At 43.5% G+C, this 21,567-nt stretch overlaps 1 long non-coding RNA gene across 3 annotated transcripts in view; it reads right to left on the bottom strand.

The window, feature by feature from the left end:
• The window catches only part of LOC125963372 (uncharacterized), a 135,346-nt gene that overhangs the window by 17,043 nt on the left and 96,736 nt on the right, over positions 1-21,567 (bottom strand). The window contains exon 3 of one of the 3 annotated variants that reach the window (XR_007475248.1): positions 6,579-6,726. The exons of the other annotated variants lie outside the window; for them this stretch is intronic. This is a non-coding gene — a long non-coding RNA (uncharacterized LOC125963372). Of the gene's footprint in view, positions 1-6,578; positions 6,727-21,567 lie in introns of those variants that run through there. 3 annotated transcript variants of the gene reach the window in all.

Here is a 21,567-nt window from a genome sequence, read left to right as displayed (position 1 = left end):
TCAAAAGGGCCATCTGAAAAAAGTGTAAAATCCAGAAAAGCAGGACAGGCCATGGAGAACTGGGAGCCTTGTTATGCTGATGGGCGGGATGTAAATTGCCAACAGCCACTCGGGAGAAGTGTATGGTGTTTCCTGAAACATCTAAAAAACAAAGCAACAGAGCCTAGGGCACTTCCACTTATGGTCCTATAGCTTAGGGAAATTAAAATCAAAAAGACACAGCCACCCCAAAGTTTGGGACGGCTCTGTTTACAAGAACCTCGTTTACGGTACAAGTTCAATATCGCAGAAAGTGAAAAATGGATAAAGAAGTTGTGGTACTTACGTACAATGCAATATCACTCAGCAATGAAATCTATGTCATCAGGCCCGTAGCAGCATAATGAGTGGATTCAGGTATGATGATTCTAACTGAAATAAGTCACACAGAAATAGAAATATCATAAGACATCACTAATACACGGAATGTAAACTTGCCTACACAGGAACTGGATTACAAAACAGAACAGGGTCTCAAATGTAGAAAACCAACTTATGCTTGCTTAAGGGGAAAGGTGAGTTGGGGTGCTGCATAAAACCAGAGACTGAAATGAGCACAGATAAAGTTCCTTAAGCCAAATATGGAATAGACAAGAGCTACTCCTTGCTCAACGAAATGCACTGAACAACCAATATTAAACGCCTAAGAATGTACCTGACTAGTAAGTATCTTAAAACCTATGGATTGCTATGTCTCTGAAAGAGAATCAAGCGTGTGTACAGGGGCATAAACGCAGCAGTGATAGGATTGGAGAGGTTCGGTGAGCAAATGCAGACCCTTTGAAGTCATATTGCATGGTACCCATTCCACGGGTCTCAACTCTCCAGGTTTAAGGGATTCTTCCTTCAGCTAAAACATGCATGTGGAACCCAGAGTATGATCAACCGTGTGATCGGGAGACGTGTTCCAATATGCCTCAGTTCTCGTCCCCTGGTACTCGGGTGCAACATTCCAGACGCTTTACTAACACTCTCCCGACTTGGAGAGTCAGTGCCTTTAACCTCCTGTTTGGCCCAGTTTGCAATTTTTGCGGAAGATGAACAGGAATAGGGAGAACCAATGAGAGACTAGCTGGAGGTGTGTGGACGGGCAAATTTAACTCTCATTTCCCACCAGGAAGTGGAATTAACCAAACGCTCAGCGTGCCGTGCCGGAACCAGATGAGGGCCTGAAGCAATCCTGCGGTGTTGCGGCCAGCTCACAAGAAAGCGAGTTGAAGAAAGGAGCTCAGGGGCACTGTAATTCACAAACCTGCAGAGTTATAAATGACAGCTATCCTCCAAAAACATACTGAAGTAAGGCTGCCAAGAGGACTTGAAAGCAGGGCAGAATTGCAGGAAACCGATTTCAGGAGGTAGACTGGAATTGCATTTAAAGCATAGGAAAAGAGGCAGAACGTCGACAATGATGCACTTGGCCAAAAAGTGCGTATGCGTTTTTTCCTGAGTATATTCAGGAAAAAACGCATACGCACTATTTGGCCAACCAAGCAAGCTTGCAAAGGAAATCTGCACTACAATGAAGTCTCACTTCCCCCCGGTCAAAAGGGCCATCTGAAAAAGTGTAAAATCCAGAAAGGCAGGACAGGCCATGGAGAACTGGGAGCCTTGTTATGCTGATGGGCGGGATGTAAATTGCCAACAGCCACTCTGGAGAAGTGTATGGTGTTTCCTGAAACATCAAAAAAACAAAGCAACAGAGCCTAGGGCACTTCCACTTATGGTCCTATAGCTTAGGGAAATTAAAATCAAAAAGACACAGCCACCCCAAAGTTTGGGACGGCTCTGTTTACAAGAACCTCGTTTATGTTACAAGTTCAATATCGCAGAAAGGGAAAAATGGATAAGGAAGTTGTGGTACTTACGTACAATGCAATATCACTCAGCAATGAAATCTATGTCATCAGGCCCATAGCAGCATAATGAGTGGATTCAGGTATGATGATTCTAACTGAAATAAGTCACACAGAAAAAGAAACATCATAAGATATCACTAATACACGGAATGTAAACTTGGCTACACAGGAACTGGATTACAAAACAGAACAGGGTATCAAATTTAGAAAACCAACTTATGCTTGCTTAAGGGGAAAGGTGAGTTGGGGTGCTGCATAAAACCAGAGATTGAAATGAGCACAGATAAAGTTCCTTAAGCCAAATATGGAATAGACAGGAGCTACTCCTTGCTCCACAAAATGGACTCAACACCCCATATTAAATGCCTAAGAATGTACCTGACTAGTAAATATCTTAAAACCTATGGAATGCTATGTCTCCAAAAGAGAACCAAGCGTGTGCACAGGAGCATAAACGCAGCAGTGATAGGATTGGAGAGGTTCGGTGAGCAAATGAAGACCCTTTGAAGTCATATTGCATGGTACCCATTCCACGGGTCTCAACTCTCCAGGTTTAAGGGATTCTTCCTTCAGCTAAAACATGCATGTGGAACCCAGAGTATGATCAACCGTGTGATCGGGAGACGTGTTCCAATATATCTCAGTTCTCGTCCCCTGGTACTCGGGTGCAACATTCCACACACTTTACTAACACTCTCCCGAATTGGAGAGTCAGCGCCTTTAACCTCCTGTTTGGCCCAGTTTGCAATTTCTGCGGAAGATGAACAGGAATAGGGAGAACCAATGATAGACTAGCTGGAGGTGTGTGGACGGGCAAATTTAACTCTCATTTCACACCAGGAAGAGGAATTAACCAAAGGCTCAGCATGCCGTGCCAGAGGCAGATTAGGGCCTGAAGCAATCCTGCGGTGTTGCGGCCAGCTCACAAGAAAGCGAGTTGAGGAAAGGAGCTCAGGGGCACTGTAATTCACAAACCTGCAGAGTTATAAATGACAGCTATCGTCCAAAAATATACTGAAGTAAGGCTGCCAAGAGGACTTGAAAGCGGGGCAGAATTGCAGGAAACCGATTTCAGGAGGTAGAATGGAATTGCATTTAAAGCATAGGAAACGAGGCAGAACGTCGACAATGATGCACTTGGCAAAAAAGTGCATATGCGTTTTTTCTTGAATATATTCAGGAAAAAACGCATAGGCACTTTTTGGCCAACCAAGCAAGCTTGCAAAGGAAATCTGCACTACAATGAAGTCTCACTTCCCCCCATTCAAAAGGGCCATCTGAAAAAAGTGTAAAATCCAGAAAGGCAGGACAGGCCATGGAGAACTGGGAGCCTTGTTATGCTGATGGGCGGGATGTAAATTGCCAACAGCCACTCAGGAGAAGTGTATGGTGTTTCCTGAAACATCTAAAAAACAAAGCAACAGAGCCTAGGGCACTTCCACTTATGGTCCTATAGCTTAGGGAAATTAAAATCAAAAAGACACAGCCACCCCAAAGTTTGGGACGGCTCTGTTTACAAGAACCTCGTTTACGGTACAAGTTCAATATCGTAGAAAGTGAAAAATGGATAAAGAAGTTGTGGTACTTACGTACAATGCAATATCACTCAGCAATGAAATCTATGTCATCAGGCCCGTAGCAGCATACTGAGTGTATTCAGGTATGATGATTCTAACTGAAATAAGTCACACAGAAAAAGAAACATCATAAGATATCACTAATACACGGAATGTAAATTTGGCTACACAGGAACTGGATTACAAAACAGAACAGGTTCTCAAATTTAGAAAACCAACATGCTTGCTTAAGAGGAAAGGTGATTTGGGGTGCTGCATAAAACCAGAGATTGAAATGAGCACAGATAAAGTTCCTTAAGCCAAATATGCAATAGACAAGAGCTACTCCTTGCTCAACGAAATGGACTCAACACCCCATATTAAACGCCTAAGAATGTACCTGACTAGAAAATATCTTAAAACCTATGGATTGCTATGTCTCCGAAAGAGAAACCAGCGTGTGTACAGGGGCATAAACGCAGCAGTGATAGGATTGGAGAGGTTCGGTGAGCAAATGAAGACCCCTTGATGTCATATTGCATGGTAAACATTCCACGGGTCACAACTCTCCAGGTTTAAGAGCTTCTTCCTCAAGCTAAAACATGCATGTGGAACCCAGAGTATGATCAACCGTGTGATTGGGAGACGTGTCCAAAATGTCTCAGTTTTCGTCCCCTGGTACTCGAGTGCAACATTCCAGATGCTTTACTAACACTCTCCCGACTTGGAGAGTCAGTGCCTTTAACCTCCTGTTTGGCCCAGTTTGCAATTTCTGCGGAAGATGAACAGGAATAGGGAGAACCAATGAGAGACTAGCTGGAGGTGTCTGGACGGGCAAATTTAACTCTCATTTCCCACCAGGAAGAGGAATTAACCAAAGGCTCAGCGTGCCGTGCCGGAACCAGATTAGGGCCTGAAGCAATCCTGCGGTGTTGCGGCCAGCTCACATGAAAGCGAGATGAAGAAAGGAGCTCAGGGGCACTGTAATTCACAAACCTGCAGAGTTATAAATGACAGCTATCATCCAAAAATATACTGAAGTAAGGCTGCCAAGAGGACTTGAAAGAGGGGCAGAATTTCAGGAAACTGATTTCAGGAGGTAGACTGGAATTGTATTTAAAGCATAGGAAAAGAGGCAGAACGTCGACAATGATGCACTTGGCCAAAAAGGGCGTATGCGTTTTTTCCTGAATATATTCAGGAAAAAACGCATACGCACTTTTTGGCCAAACAAGCAAGCTTGCAAAGGAAATCTGCACTACAATGAAGTCTCACTTCCCCCGGTCAAAAGGGCGATCTGAAAAAAGTGTAAAATCCAGAAAGGCAGGACAGGCCATGGAGAACTGGGAACCTTGTTATGCTGATGGGCGGGATGTAAATTGCCAACAGCCACTCGGGAGAAGTGTATGGTGTTTCCTGAAACATCTAAAAAACAAAGCAACAGAGCCTAGGGCACTTCCACTTATGGTCCTATAGCTTAGGGAAATTAAAATCAAAAAGACACAGCCACCCCAAAGTTTGGGAAGGCTCTGTTTACAAGAACCTCCTTTACAGTACAAGTTCAATATCGCAGAAAGTGAAAAATGGATAAAGAATTTGTGGTACTTACGTACAATACAATATCACTCAGCAATGAAATCTATGTCATCAGGCCCGTAGGAGCATAATGAGTGGATTCAGGTATGATGATTCTACCTGAAATAAGTCACACAGAAAAAGAAACATCATAAGATATCACTAATACACGGAATGTAAACTTGGCTACACAGGAACTGGATTACAAAACAGAACAGGGTCTCAAATGTAGAAAACCAACTTATGCTTGATTAAGGGGAAAGGTGAGGTGGGGTGCTGCATAAAACCAGAGACTGAAATGAGCACAGATAAAGTTCCTTAAGCCAAATATGGAATAGACAAGAGCTACTCCTTGCTCAACGAAATGGACTCAACACCCGATATTAAATGCCTAAGAATGCACCTGACTAGTAAGTATCTTAAAACCTATGGATTGCTATGTCTCCGAAAGAGAATCAAGCGTGTGTACAGGGGCATAAACGCAGCAGTGATAGGATTGGAGAGGTTCGGTGAGCAAATGAAGACCCTTTGAAGTCATATTGCATGGTACCCATTCCACGGGTCTCAACTCTCCAGGTTTAAGGGATTCTTCCTTCAGCTAAAACATGCATGTGGAACCCAGAGTATGATCAACCGTGTGATCGGGAGACGTGCTCAAATATGTCTCAGTTTTCGTCCCCTGGTACTCGGGTGCAACATTCCAGATGCTTTACTAACACTCTCCGGACTTGGAGAGTCAGTGCCTTTAACCTCCTGTTTGGCCCAGTTTGTAATTTCTGCGGAAGATGAACAGGAATAGGGAGAACCAATGAGAGACTAGCTGGAGGTGTCTGGACGGGCAAATTTAACTCTCATTTCCCACCAGGAAGAGGAATTAACCAAAGGCTCAGCGTGCCGTGCCGGAACCAGATTAGGGCCTGAAGCAATCCTGCGGTGTTGCGGCCAGCTCACAAGAAAGCGAGATGAACAAAGGAGCTCAGGGGCACTGTAATTCACAATCCTGCAGAGTTATAAATGACAGCTATCGTCCAAAAATATACTGAAGTAAGGCTGCCAAGGGGACTTGAAAGCGGGGCAGAATTGCAGGAAACCGGTTTCAGGAGGTAGACTGGAATTGCATTTAAAGCATAGGAAAAGAGGCAGAACGTCGACAATGATGCACTTGGCCAAAAAGGGCATATGAGTTTTTTCCTGAATATATTCAGGAAAAAACGCATACGCCCTTTTTGGCCAAACAAGCAAGCTTGCAAAGGAAATCTGCACTACAATGAAGTCTCACTTCCCCCCGGTCAAAAGGGCCATCTGAAAAAAGTGTAAAATCCAGAAAGGCAGGACAGGCCATGGAGAACTGGGAGCCTTGTTATGCTGATGTGCGGGATGTAAATTGCCAACAGCCACTCGGGAGAAGTGTATGGTGTTTCCTGAAACATCTAAAAAACAAAGGAACAGAGCCTAGGGCACTTCCACGTATGGTCCTATAGCTTAGGGAAATTAAAATCAAAAAGACACAGCAACCCCAAAGTTTGGGACGGCTCTGTTTACAAGAACCTCGTTTACGGTACAAGTTCAATATCGCAGAAAGTGAAAAATGGATAAAGAAGTTGTGGTACTTACGTACAATACAATATCACTCAGCAATGAAATCTATGTCATCAGGCCCGTAGCAGCACAATGAGTGGATTCAGGTATGATGATTCTAACTGAAATAAGTCACACAGAAATAGAAATATCATAAGACATCAGTAATACACGGAATGTAAACTTGACTACACAGGAACAGGATTACAAACAGAAGAGGGTCTCAAATTTAGAAAACCAACATGCTTGCTTAAAGGGAAAGTTGAGTTGGGGTGCTGCATAAAACCAGAGACTGAAATGAGCACAGATAACGTTCCTTAAGCCAAATATGGAATAGACAAGAGCTACTCCTTGCCCAACGAAATGGACTCAACACCCCATATTAAACGCCTAAGAATGTACCTGACTAGTAAGTATTTTAAAACCTATGGATTGCTATGTTTCTGAAAGAGAATCAAGCATGTGCACAGGGGCATAAACGCTGCAGTGATAGGATTGGAGAGGTTCGGTGAGCAAATGAAGACTCTTTGAAGTCATATTGCATGGTACCCATTCGACGGGTCTCAACTCTCCAGGTTTAAGGGATTCTTCCTTCAGCTAAAACATGCATGTGGAACCCAGAGTATGATCAACCGCGTGATCGGGAGATGTGTTCAAATATGTCTCAGTTCTCGTCCCCTGGTACTTGGGTGCAACATTCCAGACGCTTTACTAACACTCTCCCGACTTGGAGAGTCAGTGCCTTTAACCTCCTGTTTGGCCCAGTTTGCAAATTCTGCGGAAGATGGACAGGAATAGGGAGAACCAATGAGAGACAAGCTGGAGGTGACTGGACGGGCAAATTTAACTCTCATTTCCAACCAGGAAGTGGAATTAACCAAACGCTCAGCGTGCCGTGCCGGAACCAGATTAGGGCCTGAAGCAATCCTGCGGTGTTGCGGCCAGCTCACAAGAAAGCGAGTTGAAGAAAGGAGCTCAGGGTCACTGTAATTCACAAACCTGCAGAGTTATAAATGACAGCTATCGTCCAAAAATATACTGAAGTAAGGCTGCCAAGGGGACTTGAAAGCGGGGCAGAATTGCAGGAAAGTGATTTCAGGAGGTAGACTGGAATTGCATTTAAAGCATAGGAAAAGAGGCAGAACGTCAACAATGATGCACTTGGCCAAAAAGGGCGTATGCGTTTTTTCCTGAATATATTCAGGAAAAAACGCATACGCACTTTTTGGCCAACCAAGCAAGCTTGCAAAGGAAATCTGCACTACAATGAAGTCTCACTTCCCCCCGGTCAAAAGGGCCATCTGAAAAAAGTGTAAAATCCAGAAAGGCAGGACAGGACATGGAGAACTGGGAGCCTTGTTATGCTGATGGGTGGGATGTAAATTGCCAACAGCCACTTGGGAGAAGTGTATGGTGTTTCCTGAAACATCTAAAAAACAAAGCAACAGAGCCTAGGGCACCTCCACTTATGGTCCTATAGCTTAGGGAAATTAAAATCAAAAAGACACAGCCACCCCAAAGTTTGGGACGGCTCTGTTTACAAGAACCTCGTTTACGGTACAAGTTCAATATCGCAGAAAGTGAAAAATGGATAAAGAATTTGTGGTACTTACGTACAATGCAATATCACTCAGCAATGAAATCTATGTCATCAGGCCTGTAGCAGAAAATGAGTGGATGCCGGTATGATGATTCTAACTGAAATAAGTCACACAGAACAAGAAACATCATAAGATATCACTAATACACGGAATGTAAACTTGGCTACACAGGAACTGAATTACAAAAGAGAACAGTGTCTCAAATTTAGAAAACCAACTTACTCTTGCTTAAGGCGAAAGGTGAGTTGTGGTGCTGCATTAAAACCAGAGATTGAAATGAGCACAGATAAAGTTCCTTAAGCCAAATATTGAATAGACAAGAGCTACTCCTTGCTCAACAAAATGGACTCAACACCCCATATTAAACGCCTAAGGATGTACCTGACTAGTAAGTATCTTAAAACCTATGGATTTCTATGTCTTCGAAAGAGAATCAAGCATGTGTACAGGGGCATAACGGCACCAGTGATAGGAATGGAGAGGTTCGGTGAGCAAATGAAGACCCTTTGAAATCATATTGCATGGTACCCATTCCACGGGTCTCAACTCTCCAGGTTTAAGGGATTCTTCCTTCAGCTAAAACATGCATGTGGAACCCAGAGTATGATCAACCGTGTGATTGGGAGACGTGTTCAAATATATCTCATTTTTCATCCCCTGGTACTTTGGTGCAACATTCCAGATGCTTTACTAACACTCTCCCGACTTGGAGAGTCAGTGCCTTTAACCTCCTGTTCGGCCCAGTTTACAATTTCTGCGGAAGATGAAGAGGAATAGGGAGAACCAATGAGAGACTAGCTGGAGGTGTCTGGACCGGCAAATTTAACTCTCATTTCCCAGCAGGAAGAGGAATTAACCAAAGGCTCAGCATGCCGTGCCGGAACCAGATTAGGGCCTGAAGCAATCCTGCGGTATTGCGGCCAACTGACAAGAAAGCGAGTTGAAGAAAGGAGCTCAGGGGCACTGTAATTCACAAACCTGCAGAGTTATAAATGACACCTATCGTCCAAAAATATACTGAAGTAAGGCTGCCAAGAGGACTTGAACGCAGGGCAGAATTGCAGGAAACCGATTTCAGGAGGTAGACTGGAATTGCATTTAAAGCATAGGAAAAGAGGCAGAACGTCCACAATGATGCACTTGGCCAAAAAGGGCGTATGAGTTTTTTCCTGAATATATTCAGGAAAAAATGCATACGCCCTTTTTGGCCACCCAAGCAAGCTTGCAAAGGAAATCTGCACTACAATGAAGTCTCACTTCCCCCCGGTCAAAAGGGCCATCTGAAAAAAGTGTAAAATCCAGAAAGGCAGGACAGGCCATGGAGAACTGGGAGCCTTGTTATGCTGATGGGCGGGATGTAAATTGCCAACAGCCACTGGGGAGAAGTGTATGGTGTTTCCTGAAACATCTAAAAAACAAAGCAACAGAGCCTAGGGCACTTCCACTTATGGTCCTGCAGCTTACGGAAATTAAAATCAAAGAGACACAGCCACCCCAAAGTTTGGGACGGCTCTGTTTACAAGAACCTCGTTTATGGTACAAGTTCAATATCACAGAACGTGAAAAATGGATAAAGAAGTTGTGGTACTTACGTACAATGCAATATCACTCAGCAATGAAATCTATGTCATCAGGTCCATAGCAGCATAATGAGTGGATTCAGGTATGATGATTCTAACTGAAATAAGTCACACAGAAATAGAAATATCATAAGACATCACTAATACACGGAATGTAAACTTGCCTACACAGGAATTGGATTACAAAACAGAACAGGGTCTCAAATATAGAAAACCAACTTATGCTTGTTTAAGGGGAAAGGTTAGTTGGGGTGCTGCATAAAACCAGAGATTGAAATGAGCACAGATAAAGTTCCTGAAGACAAATATTTAATAGACAAGAGCTACTCCTTGCTCAGTGAAATGGACTCAACACCCCATATTAAACGCCTAAGAATGTACCTGACTAGTAAGTATCTTAAAACCTATGGATTGCTATGTCTCCGAAAGAGAATCAAGCGTGTGTACAGGGGCATAAACGCAGCAGTGATAGGATTGGAGAGGTTCGGTGAGCAAATGAATACCCTTTAAGACATATTGCATGGTACCCATTCCACGGGCCTCAACTCTCCAGATTTAAGGGATTCTTCCTTCAGCTAAAACATGCATGTGGAACCCAGAGTATGATCAACCGTGTGATCGGGAGACGTGTTCAAATATGTCTCACTTTTCATCCCCTGGTACTCGGGTGCAACATTCCAGATGCTTTACTAACACTCTCCCGACTTGGAGAGTCAGTGCCTTTAACCTCCTGTTTGACCCAGTTTGCAATTTCTGCGTAAGATGAACAGGAATAGGGAGAACCAATGAGAGACTAGCTGGAGGTGTCTGGACGGGCAAATTTAACTCTCATTTCCCACCAGGAGGAGGAATTAACTAAAGGATCAGCATGCCGTGCCGGAACCAGATTAGGGCCTGAAGTAATCCTGCGGTGTTGCGGCCAGCTCACAAGAATGCGAGTTGAAGAAAGGAGCTCAGGGGCACTGTAATTCACAAACCTGCAGAGTTATAAATGACAGCTATCGTCCAAAAATATACTCAAGTAAGGCTGCCAAGAGGACTTGAAAGCGGGGCAGAATTGCAGGAAACCGATTTCAGGAGGTAGACTGGAATTGCATTTAAAGCATAGGAAAAGAGGCAGAACGTCGACAATGATGCACATGGCCAAAAAGGGCGTATGCGTTTTTTCCTGAATATATTCAGGAAAAAACGCATACGCCCTTTTTGGCCAACCAAGCAAGCTTGCAAAGGAAATCTGCACTACAATGAAGTCTCACTTCCCCCCCGTCAAAAGGGCCATCTGAAAAAAGTGTAAAATCCAGAAAGGCAGGACAGGCCATGGAGAACTGGGAGCCTTGTTATGCTGATGGGCGGGATGTAAATTGCCAACAGCCACTGGGGAGAAGTGTATGGTGTTTCCTGAAACATCTAAAAAACAAAGCAACAGAGCCTAGGGCACTTCCACTTATGGTCCTATAGCTTAGGGAAATTAAATTCAAAAAGACACAGCCACCCCAAAGTTTGGGACGGCTCTGTTTACAAGAACCTCGTTTACGGTACAAGTTCAATATCGCAGAAAGTGAAAAATGGATAAAGAAGTTGTGCTACTTACGTACAATGCAATATCACTCAGCAATGAAATCTATGTCATCAGGCCCGTAGCAGCATAATGAGTGTATTCAGGTATGATGATTCTAACTGAAATAAGTCACACAGAAAAAGAAACATCATAAGATATCACTAATACACGGAATGTAAACTTGGCTACACAGAAAGTGGATTAGAAAACAGAACAGGGTCTCAATTTAGAAAACCAACTTATGCGTGCTTAAGAGGAAAGGTGAGTTGGGGTGCTGCATAAAACCAGAGATTGAAATGAGCACAGATAAAGTTCCTTAAGCCAAATATGTAATAGACAAGAGCTACTCGTTGCTCAACAAAATGGACTCAACACCCCATATTAAACGCCTAAGAATGTACCTGACTAGTAAGTATCTTAAAACCTATGGATTGCTATGTCTCCGAAAGAGAATCAAGCGTGTGTACAGGGGCATAAACGCAGCAGTGATAGGATTGGAGAGGTTCGGTGAGCAAATGAATACCCTTTAAGACATATTGCATGGTACCCATTCCACGGGCCTCAACTCTCCAGATTTAAGGGATTCTTCCTTCAGCTAAAACATGCATGTGGAACCCAGAGTATGATCAACCGTGTGATCGGGAGACGTGTTCAAATATGTCTCACTTTTCATCCCCTGGTACTCGGGTGCAACATTCCAGATGCTTTACTAACACTCTCCCGACTTGGAGAGTCAGTGCCTTTAACCTCCTGTTTGACCCAGTTTGCAATTTCTGCGTAAGATGAACAGGAATAGGGAGAACCAATGAGAGACTAGCTGGAGGTGTCTGGACGGGCAAATTTAACTCTCATTTCCCACCAGGAGGAGGAATTAACTAAAGGATCAGCATGCCGTGCCGGAACCAGATTAGGGCCTGAAGTAATCCTGCGGTGTTGCGGCCAGCTCACAAGAATGCGAGTTGAAGAAAGGAGCTCAGGGGCACTGTAATTCACAAACCTGCAGAGTTATAAATGACAGCTATCGTCCAAAAATATACTCAAGTAAGGCTGCCAAGAGGACTTGAAAGCGGGGCAGAATTGCAGGAAACCGATTTCAGGAGGTAGACTGGAATTGCATTTAAAGCATAGGAAAAGAGGCAGAACGTCGACAATGATGCACATGGCCAAAAAGGGCGTATGCGTTTTTTCCTGAATATATTCAGGAAAAAACGCATACGCCCTTTTTGGCCAACCAAGCAAGCTTGCAAAGGAAATCTGCACTACAATGAAGTCTCACTTCCCCCTGGTCAAAAGGGCCATCTGAAAAAAGTGTAAAATCCAGAAAGGCAGGACAAGACATGGAAAACTGGGAGCCTTGTTATGCTGATGGGTGGGATGTAAATTGCCAACAGCCACTTGGGAGAAGTTTATGGTGTTTCCTGAAACATCTAAAAAACAAAGCAACAGAGCCTAGGGCACCTCCACTTATGGTCCTATAGCTTAGGGAAATTAAAATCAAAAAGACACAGCCACCCCAAAGTTTGGGACGGCTCTGTTTACAAGAACCTCGTTTACGGTACAAGTTCAATATCGCAGAAAGTGAAAAATGGATAAAGAATTTGTGGTACTTACGTACAATGCAATATCACTCAGCAATGAAATCTATGTCATCAGGACTGTAGCAGAAAATGAGTGGATGCCGGTATGATGATTCTAACTGAAATAAGTCACACAGAACAAGAAACATCATAAGATATCACTAATACACGGAATGTAAACTTGGCTACACAGGAACTGAATTACAAAAGAGAACAGTGTCTCAAATTTAGAAAACCAACTTACTCTTGCTTAAGGCGAAAGGTGAGTTGTGGTGCTGCATTAAAACCAGAGATTGAAATGAGCACAGATAAAGTTCCTTAAGCCAAATATTGAATAGACAAGAGCTACTCCTTGCTCAACAAAATGGACTCAACACCCCATATTAAACGCCTAAGGATGTACCTGACTAGTAAGTATCTTAAAACCTATGGATTTCTATGTCTTCGAAAGAGAATCAAGCATGTGTACAGGGGCATAACGGCACCAGTGATAGGAATGGAGAGGTTCGGTGAGCAAATGAAGACCCTTTGAAATCATATTGCATGGTACCCATTCCACGGGTCTCAACTCTCCAGGTTTAAGGGATTCTTCCTTCAGCTAAAACATGCATGTGGAACCCAGAGTATGATCAACCGTGTGATTGGGAGACGTGTTCAAATATATCTCATTTTTCGTCCCCTGGTACTTGGGTGCAACATTCCAGATGCTTTACTAACACTCTCCCGACTTGGAGAGTCAGTGCCTTTAACCTCCTGTTCGGCCCAGTTTACAATTTCTGCGGAAGATGAAGAGGAATAGGGAGAACCAATGAGAGACTAGCTGGAGGTGTCTGGACCGGCAAATTTAACTCTCATTTCCCAGCAGGAAGAGGAATTAACCAAAGGCTCAGCATGCCGTGCCGGAACCAGATTAGGGCCTGAAGCAATCCTGCGGTGTTGCGGCCAACTGACAAGAAAGCGAGTTGAAGAAAGGAGCTCAGGGGCACTGTAATTCACAAACCTGCAGAGTTATAAATGACACCTATCGTCCAAAAATATACTGAAGTAAGGCTGCCAAGAGGACTTGAACGCAGGGCAGAATTGCAGGAAACCGATTTCAGGAGGTAGACTGGAATTGCATTTAAAGCATAGGAAAAGAGGCAGAACGTCCACAATGATGCACTTGGCCAAAAAGGGCGTATGAGTTTTTTCCTGAATATATTCAGGAAAAAATGCATACGCCCTTTTTGGCCACCCAAGCAAGCTTGCAAAGGAAATCTGCACTACAATGAAGTCTCACTTCCGCCCGGTCAAAAGGGCCATCTGAAAAAAGTGTAAAATCCAGAAAGGCAGGACAGGCCATGGAGAACTGGGAGCCTTGTTATGCTGATGGGCGGGATGTAAATTGCCAGCAGCCACTGGGGAGAAGTGTATGGTGTTTCCTGAAACATCTAAAAAACAAAGCAACAGAGCCTAGGGCACTTCCACTTATGGTCCTGCAGCTTACGGAAATTAAAATCAAAGAGACACAGCCACCCCAAAGTTTGGGACGGCTCTGTTTACAAGAACCTCGTTTACGGTACAAGTTCAATATCACAGAACGTGAAAAATGGATAAAGAAGTTGTGGTACTTACGTACAATGCAATATCACTCAGCAATGAAATCTATGTCATCAGGTCCGTAGCAGCATAATGAGTGGATTCAGGTATGATGATTCTAACTGAAATAAGTCACACAGAAATAGAAACATCATAAGACATCACTAATACACGGAATGTAAACTTGCCTACACAGGAATTGGATTACAAAACAGAACAGGGTCTCAAATATAGAAAACCAACTTATGCTTGTTTAAGGGGAAAGGTTAGTTGGGGTGCTGCATAAAACCAGAGATTGAAATGAGCACAGATAAAGTTCCTGAAGACAAATATTTAATAGACAAGAGCTACTCCTTGCTCAGTGAAATGGACTCAACACCCCATATTAAACGCCTAAGAATGTACCTGACTAGTAAGTATCTTAAAACCTATGGATTGCTATGTCTCTGAAAGAGAATCAAGCGTGTGTACAGGGGCATAAACGCAGCAGTGATAGGATTGGAGAGGTTCGGTGAGCAAATGAAGACCCTTTGAAGTCATATTGCATGGTACCCATTCCACGGGTCTCAACTCTCCAGGTTTAAGGGATTCTTCCTTCAGCTAAAACATGCATGTGGAACCCAGAGTATGATCAACCGAGTGATCGGGAGACGTGTTCCAATATGTCTCAGTTTTCGTCCCCTGGTACTCGGGTGCAACATTCAGGACGCTGTACTAACACTCTCCCGACTTGGAGAGTCAGTGCCTTTAACCTCCTGTTTGGCCCAGTTTGCAATTTCTGCGGAAGATGAACAGGAATAGGGAGAACCAATGAGAGACTAGCTGGAGGTGTCTAGACGGGCAAATTTAACTCTCATTTCCCACCAGGAAGAGGAATTAACCAAAGGCTCAGCGTGCCGTGCCGGAACCAGATTAGGGCCTGAAGCAATCGTGCGGTGTTGCGGCCAGCTCACAAGAAAGCGAGTTGAAGAAAGGAGCTCAGGGGCACTGTAATTCACAAACCTGCAGAGTTATAAATGACAGCTATCGTCCAAAAATATACTGAAGTAAGGCTGCCAAGAGGACTTGAAAGCGGGGCAGAATTGCAGGAAACCGATTTCAGGAGGTAGACAGGAATTGCATTGAAAGCATAGGAAAAGAGGCAGAATGTAGACAATGATGCACTGGGCCAAAAAGTGTGTATGCGTTTTTTCCTAAATATGTTCAAGAAAAAAAGCATACGCCCTTTTTGGCCAACCAAGCAAGCTTGCAAAGGAAATCTGCACTACAATGAAGTCTCACTTCCCCCGGGTCAAAAGGGCCATCTGAAAAAAGTGTAAAATCCAGAAAGGCAGGACAGGCCATGGAGAACTGGGAGCCTTGTTATGCTGATGGGCGGGATGTAAATTGCCAACAGCCACTCAGGAGAAGTGTATGGTGTTTCCTGAAACATCTAAAAAACAAAGGAACAGAGCCTAGGGCACTTCCACTTATGGTCCTATAGCTTAGGGAAATTAGAATGAAACAGACACAGCCACTCCAAAGTTTGGGATGGTTCTGTTTACAAGAACCTCGTTTACGGTACAAGTTCAATATCGCAGAAAGTGAAAAATGGATAAAGAAGTTGTGGTACTTACGTACAATGCAATATCACTCAGCAATGAAATCTATGTCATCAGGCCCATAGCAGCATAATGAGTGGATTCACGTATGATGATTCTAACTGAAATAAGTCACACAGAAAAAGAAACATCATAAGATATCACTAATACACGGAATGTAAACTTGGCTACACAGGAACTGAATTACAAAAGAGAACAGGGTCTCAAATTTAGAAAACCAACTTACTCTTGCTTAAGGGGAAAGGTGAGTTGGAGTGCTGCATTAAAACCAGAGATTGAAATGAGCACAGATAAAGTTCCTTAAGACAAATATGGAATAGACAAGAGCTACTCCTTGCTCAACGAAATGGACTCAACACCCCATATTAAACGCCTAAGAATGTACCTGACTAGTAAGTATCTTAAAACCTATGGATTGCTATGTCTCCGAAAAAGAATCAAGCGAGTGTACAGGGGCATAACGGCAGCAGTGATAGGATTGGAGAGGTTCGGTGAGCAAATGAAGACCCTTTGAAGTCATATTGCATGGTACCCATTCCACGGGTCTCAACTCTCCAGGTTTAAGGGATTCTTCCTTCAGCTAAAACATGCATGTGGAACCCAGAGTATGATCAACCGTGTGATTTGGAGACGTGTTCAAATATATCTCATTTTTCATCCCCTGGTACTCGGGTGCAATATTCCAGATGGATTACTAACACTCTCCCGACTTGGAGAGTCAGTGCCTTTAACCTCCTGTTTGGCCCAGTTTGCAATTTCTGCAGAAGATGAACAGGAATAGGGAGAACCAATGAGAGACTACCTGGAAGTGTCTGGACGGGCAAATTTAACTCTCATTTCCCTCCAGGAAGTGGAATTAACCAAAGGCTCAGCGTGCCGTGCCGGAACGATATTAGGGCCTGAAGCAATCCTGCGGTGTTGCGGCCATCTCACAAGAAAGCGAGTTGAAGAAAGGAGCTCAGGGGCACTGTAATTCACAAACCTGCAGAGTTATAAATGACAGCTATCGTCCAAAAATATACTGAAGTAACGCTGCCAAGAGGACTTGAAAGCCGGGCAGAATTGTAGCAAACTGATTTCAGGAGGTATACTGGAATTGCATTTAAATCATAGGAAAAGAGGCAGAACGTCCACAATGATGCACTGGAGCAAAAAGTGCGTATGCGTTTTTTCCTGAATATATTCAGCAAAAAACGCAGACGCACTTTTTGGCCAACCAAGCAAGCTTGCAAAGGAACTCTGCACTACAATGAAGTCTCACTTCCCCCCGGTCAAAAGGGCCATCTGAAAAAAGTGTAAAATCCAGAAAGGCAGGACAGGCCATGGAGAACTGGGAGCCTTGTTATGCTGATGGGCGGGATGTAAATTGCCAACAGCCACTCCGGAGAAGTGTATCGTGTTTACGGAAATTGTAAAAAACAAAGCAACAGAGCCTAGGGCACTTCCACTAATGGTCCTATAGCTTGGGGACATTAAAATCAAAAAGACACAGCCACCCCAAAGTTTGGGACAGCTCTATTTACAAGAATCTCGTTTATGGTACAAGTTAAATATCGCAGAAAGTGAAAAATGGATAAAGATGTTGAGGTACTTATGTACAATGCAATATCACTCAGCAATGAAATCTATGTCATCAGGCCCGTAGCAGCATAATGAGTGGATTCAGGTATGATGATTCTAACTGAAATAAGTCAAACAGAAAAAGAAACATCATAAGATATCACTAATACATGCAATGTAAACTTCGCTACACAGGAAGTGGATTACAAAACAGAACAGGGTCGCAATTTAGAAAACAAACTTATGCTTGCTTAAGGGGAAAGGTGATTTGGGGTGCTGTATAAAACCAGAGATTGAAATGAGCACAGATAAAGTTCCTTAAGCCAAATATGGAATAGACAAGAGCTACTCCTTGCTCAACGAAATGGACTCAACACCCCATATCAAACGCCTAAGAATGTACCTGACTAGTAAGTATCTTAAAACCTACTGATTTCTATGTCTCTGAAAGAGAATCAAGTGTGTGTACAGGGGCATAAAAGCAGCAGTGATAGGATTGGAGAGGTTCGGTGAGCAAATGAAGACCCTTTGAAGTCATATTGCATGGTACCCATTCCACGGGTCTCAACTCTCCAGGTTTAAGGGATTCTTCCTTCAGCTAAAACATGCATGTGGAACCCAGAGTATGATCAACCGTGTGATCGGGAGTTGTGTTCAAACATGTCTCAGTTCTCGTCGCCTGGTACTTGGGTGCAACATTCCAGACGCTTTACTATCACTCTCCCGACTTGGAGAGTCAGTGCCTTTAACCTCCTGTTTGGCCCAGTTTGCAATTTCTGCGGAAGATGAACAGGAATAGGGAGAACCAATGAGAGACTAGCTGGAGGTGTCTGGACGGGCAAATTTAACTCTCATTTCCCACCAGGAAAAGGAATTAACCAAAGGCTCAGCATGCCGTGCCGGAACCAGATTAGGGCCTGAAGCAATCCTGCGGTGTTGTGGCCAGCTCACAAGAAAGCAAGTTGAAGAAAGGAGCTCAGGGGCACTGTAATTCACAAACCTTCAGAGTTATAAACGACAGCTATCGTCCAAAAATATACTGAAGTAAGGCTGCCAAGAGGACTTGAAAGCGGGGCAGAATTGCAGGAAACCAATTTCAGGAGGTAGACTGGAATTGCATTTAAAGCATAGGAAAAGAGGCAGAATGTCGACAATGATGCACTTGGCCAAAAAGGGCATATGCGTTTTTTCCTGAATATATTCAGGAAAAAACGCATATGCCCTTTTTGGCCAACCAAGCAAGCTTGCAAAGAAAATCTGCACTACAATGAAGTCTCACTTCCCCCCGGTCAAAAGGGCCATCTGAAAAAAGTGTAAAATCCAGAAAGGCAGGACAGGCCATGGAGAACTGGGAGCCTTGTTATGCTGATGGGCGGGATGTAAATTGCCAACAGCCACTCCGGAGAACTGTATGGTGTTTCCTGAAACATCTAAAAAACAAAGCAACAGAGCCTAGGGCACTTCCACTTGTGGTCCTATAGCTTAGGGAAATTAAAATCAAAAAGACACAGCCACCCCAAAGTTTGGGACAGCTCTGTTTACAAGAACCTCATTTACGGTACAAGTTAAATATCGCAGAAAGTGAAAAATGGTTAAAGAAGTTGTGGTACTTACGTACAATGCAATATCACTCAGCAATGAAATCTATGTCATCAGGCCCGTAGCAGCATAATGAGTGTATTCAGGTATGATGATTCTAACTGAAATAAGTCAAACAGAAAAAGAAACATCATAAGATATCACTAATACCTGGAATGTAAACTTCGCTACATAGGAAGTGCATTACAAAACAGAACAGGGTCTCAATTTAGAAAACCAACTTATGCTTGCTTAAGGGGAAAGGTGAGTTGGGATGCTGCATAAAACCAGAGATTGAAATGAGCACAGATAAAGTTCCTTAAGCCAAATATGGAATAGACAAGAGCTACTCCTTGCTCAACGAAATGGACTCAACACCCCATATCAAACGCCTAAGAATGTACCTGACTAGTAAGTATCTTAAAACCTATGGATTTCTATGTCTCTGAAAGAGAATCAAGCGTGTGTACAGGGGCATAAAAGCAGCAGTGATAGGATTGGAGAGGTTCGGTGAGCAAATGAAGACCCTTTGAAGTCATATTGCATGGTACCTATTCCACGGGTCTCAACTCTCCAGGTTTAAGGGATTCTTCCTTCAGCTAAAGCATGCATGTGGAACCCAGAGTATGATCAACCGTGTGATCGGTAGTCGTGTTCAAATATGTCTCAGTTCTCGTCCCCTGGTACTCGGGTGCAACATTCCAGACGCTTTACTATCACTCTCCCGACTTGGAGAGTCAGTGCCTTTAACCTCCTGTTTGGCCCAGTTTGCAATTTCTGCGGAAGATGAACAGGAATAGGGAGAACCAATGAGAGACTAGCTGGAGGTGTCTGGACGGGCAAATTTAACTCTCATTTCCCACCAGGAAGAGGAATTAACCAAAGGCTCAGCGTGCCGTGCCGGAACCAGATTAGGGCCTGAAGCAATCGTGCGGTGTTGCGGCCAGCTCACAAGAAAGCGAGTTGAAGAAAGGAGCTCAGGGGCACTGTAATTCACAAACCTGCAGAGTTATAACTGACAGCTATCGTCCAAAAATATACTGAAGTAAGGCTGCCAAGAGGACTTGAAAGCGGGGCAGAATTGCAGGAAACCGATTTCAGGAGGTAGACAGGAATTGCATTGAAAGCATAGGAAAAGAGGCAGAATGTAGACAATGATGCACTGGGACAAAAAGTGTGTATGCGTTTTTTCCTGTATATGTTCAAGAAAAAAAGCATACGCCCTTTTTGGCCAACCAAGCAAGCTTGCAAAGGAAATCTGCACTACAATGAAGTCTCACTTCCCCCTGGTCAAAAGGGCCATCTGAAAAAAGTGTAAAATCCAGAAAGGCAGGACAGGCCATGGAGAACTGGGAGCCTTGTTATGCTGATGGGCGGGATGTAAATTGCCAACAGCCACTCGGGAGAAGTGTATTGTGTTTCCTGAAACATCTAAAAAACAAAGCAACAGAGCCTAGGGCACTTCCACTTATGGTCCTATAGCTTAGGGAAATTAAAATCAAAAAGACACAGCCACCCCAAAATTTGGGACGGCTCTGTTTACAGGAACCTCTTCTGTAGCACAAGTTAAATATGCCAGAGAGCAAATAATGGATAAAGAAGTTGCGGTACTTACGTACAACACAATACCTCTCAGCAATGAAAACTATGTCACCAGGCCCGTACCAGCATAATGAGTGGATTGAGGCACGGTGATTCTAAGTGAAAAAAGTCACACAGAAAAAGAAACATCTTAAGGTATCTCTAATACATGGAATGTGAACTTGGCTACACATGACCTGAATTACAAAACAGAACAGGGTCTCATGTTTAGAAAACCAACTTATGCTTGCTTAAGGGGGAAGGTGAGTTGGGGTGCTGCATAAAACCAGAGTTTGAAATTAGCACAGATAGCGTTCCATAAGCTAAATATGTAATAGACAAGACCTACCCCTTGCTCAAGGAAATGGACTCAACAATGAGGTATCACCTCACACCTGGTAGAATGGGCATCATCAGAAAATCTACAAACAAAAAATGCTAGAAAGTGTGTGGAGAAAAGGTACCGTCTTCCACTATTGTTGGGAGTATAAATTGATACAGTCACTATGGAGAACAATATGGAGTTTCTTAAGAAACTAACAGTAGAATTACCATAGGATACAGCAATCCCAGTACTGGACATATACCCAGACAAAACCATAAATCAAAAAGAGACATTCACCGCAATGTTCATTGCCTCACTCTTTACAATATCGAGGTAATGGAAGCAACCTAAATGCCCACAGACAGACGAATGCATAAAGCTGTGGTACATATATAAAATGGAATATTACTAAGCCATGAAAAGG

This window comes from Orcinus orca, unplaced genomic scaffold, assembly GCF_937001465.1.
Source record: "Orcinus orca unplaced genomic scaffold, mOrcOrc1.1 scaffold_89, whole genome shotgun sequence".
Lineage (NCBI taxonomy): Eukaryota > Metazoa > Chordata > Mammalia > Artiodactyla > Delphinidae > Orcinus > Orcinus orca.
The sequence above is the reverse complement of the archived record's forward strand: the minus strand, read 5'-3'. Positions and strand labels throughout refer to the sequence as shown.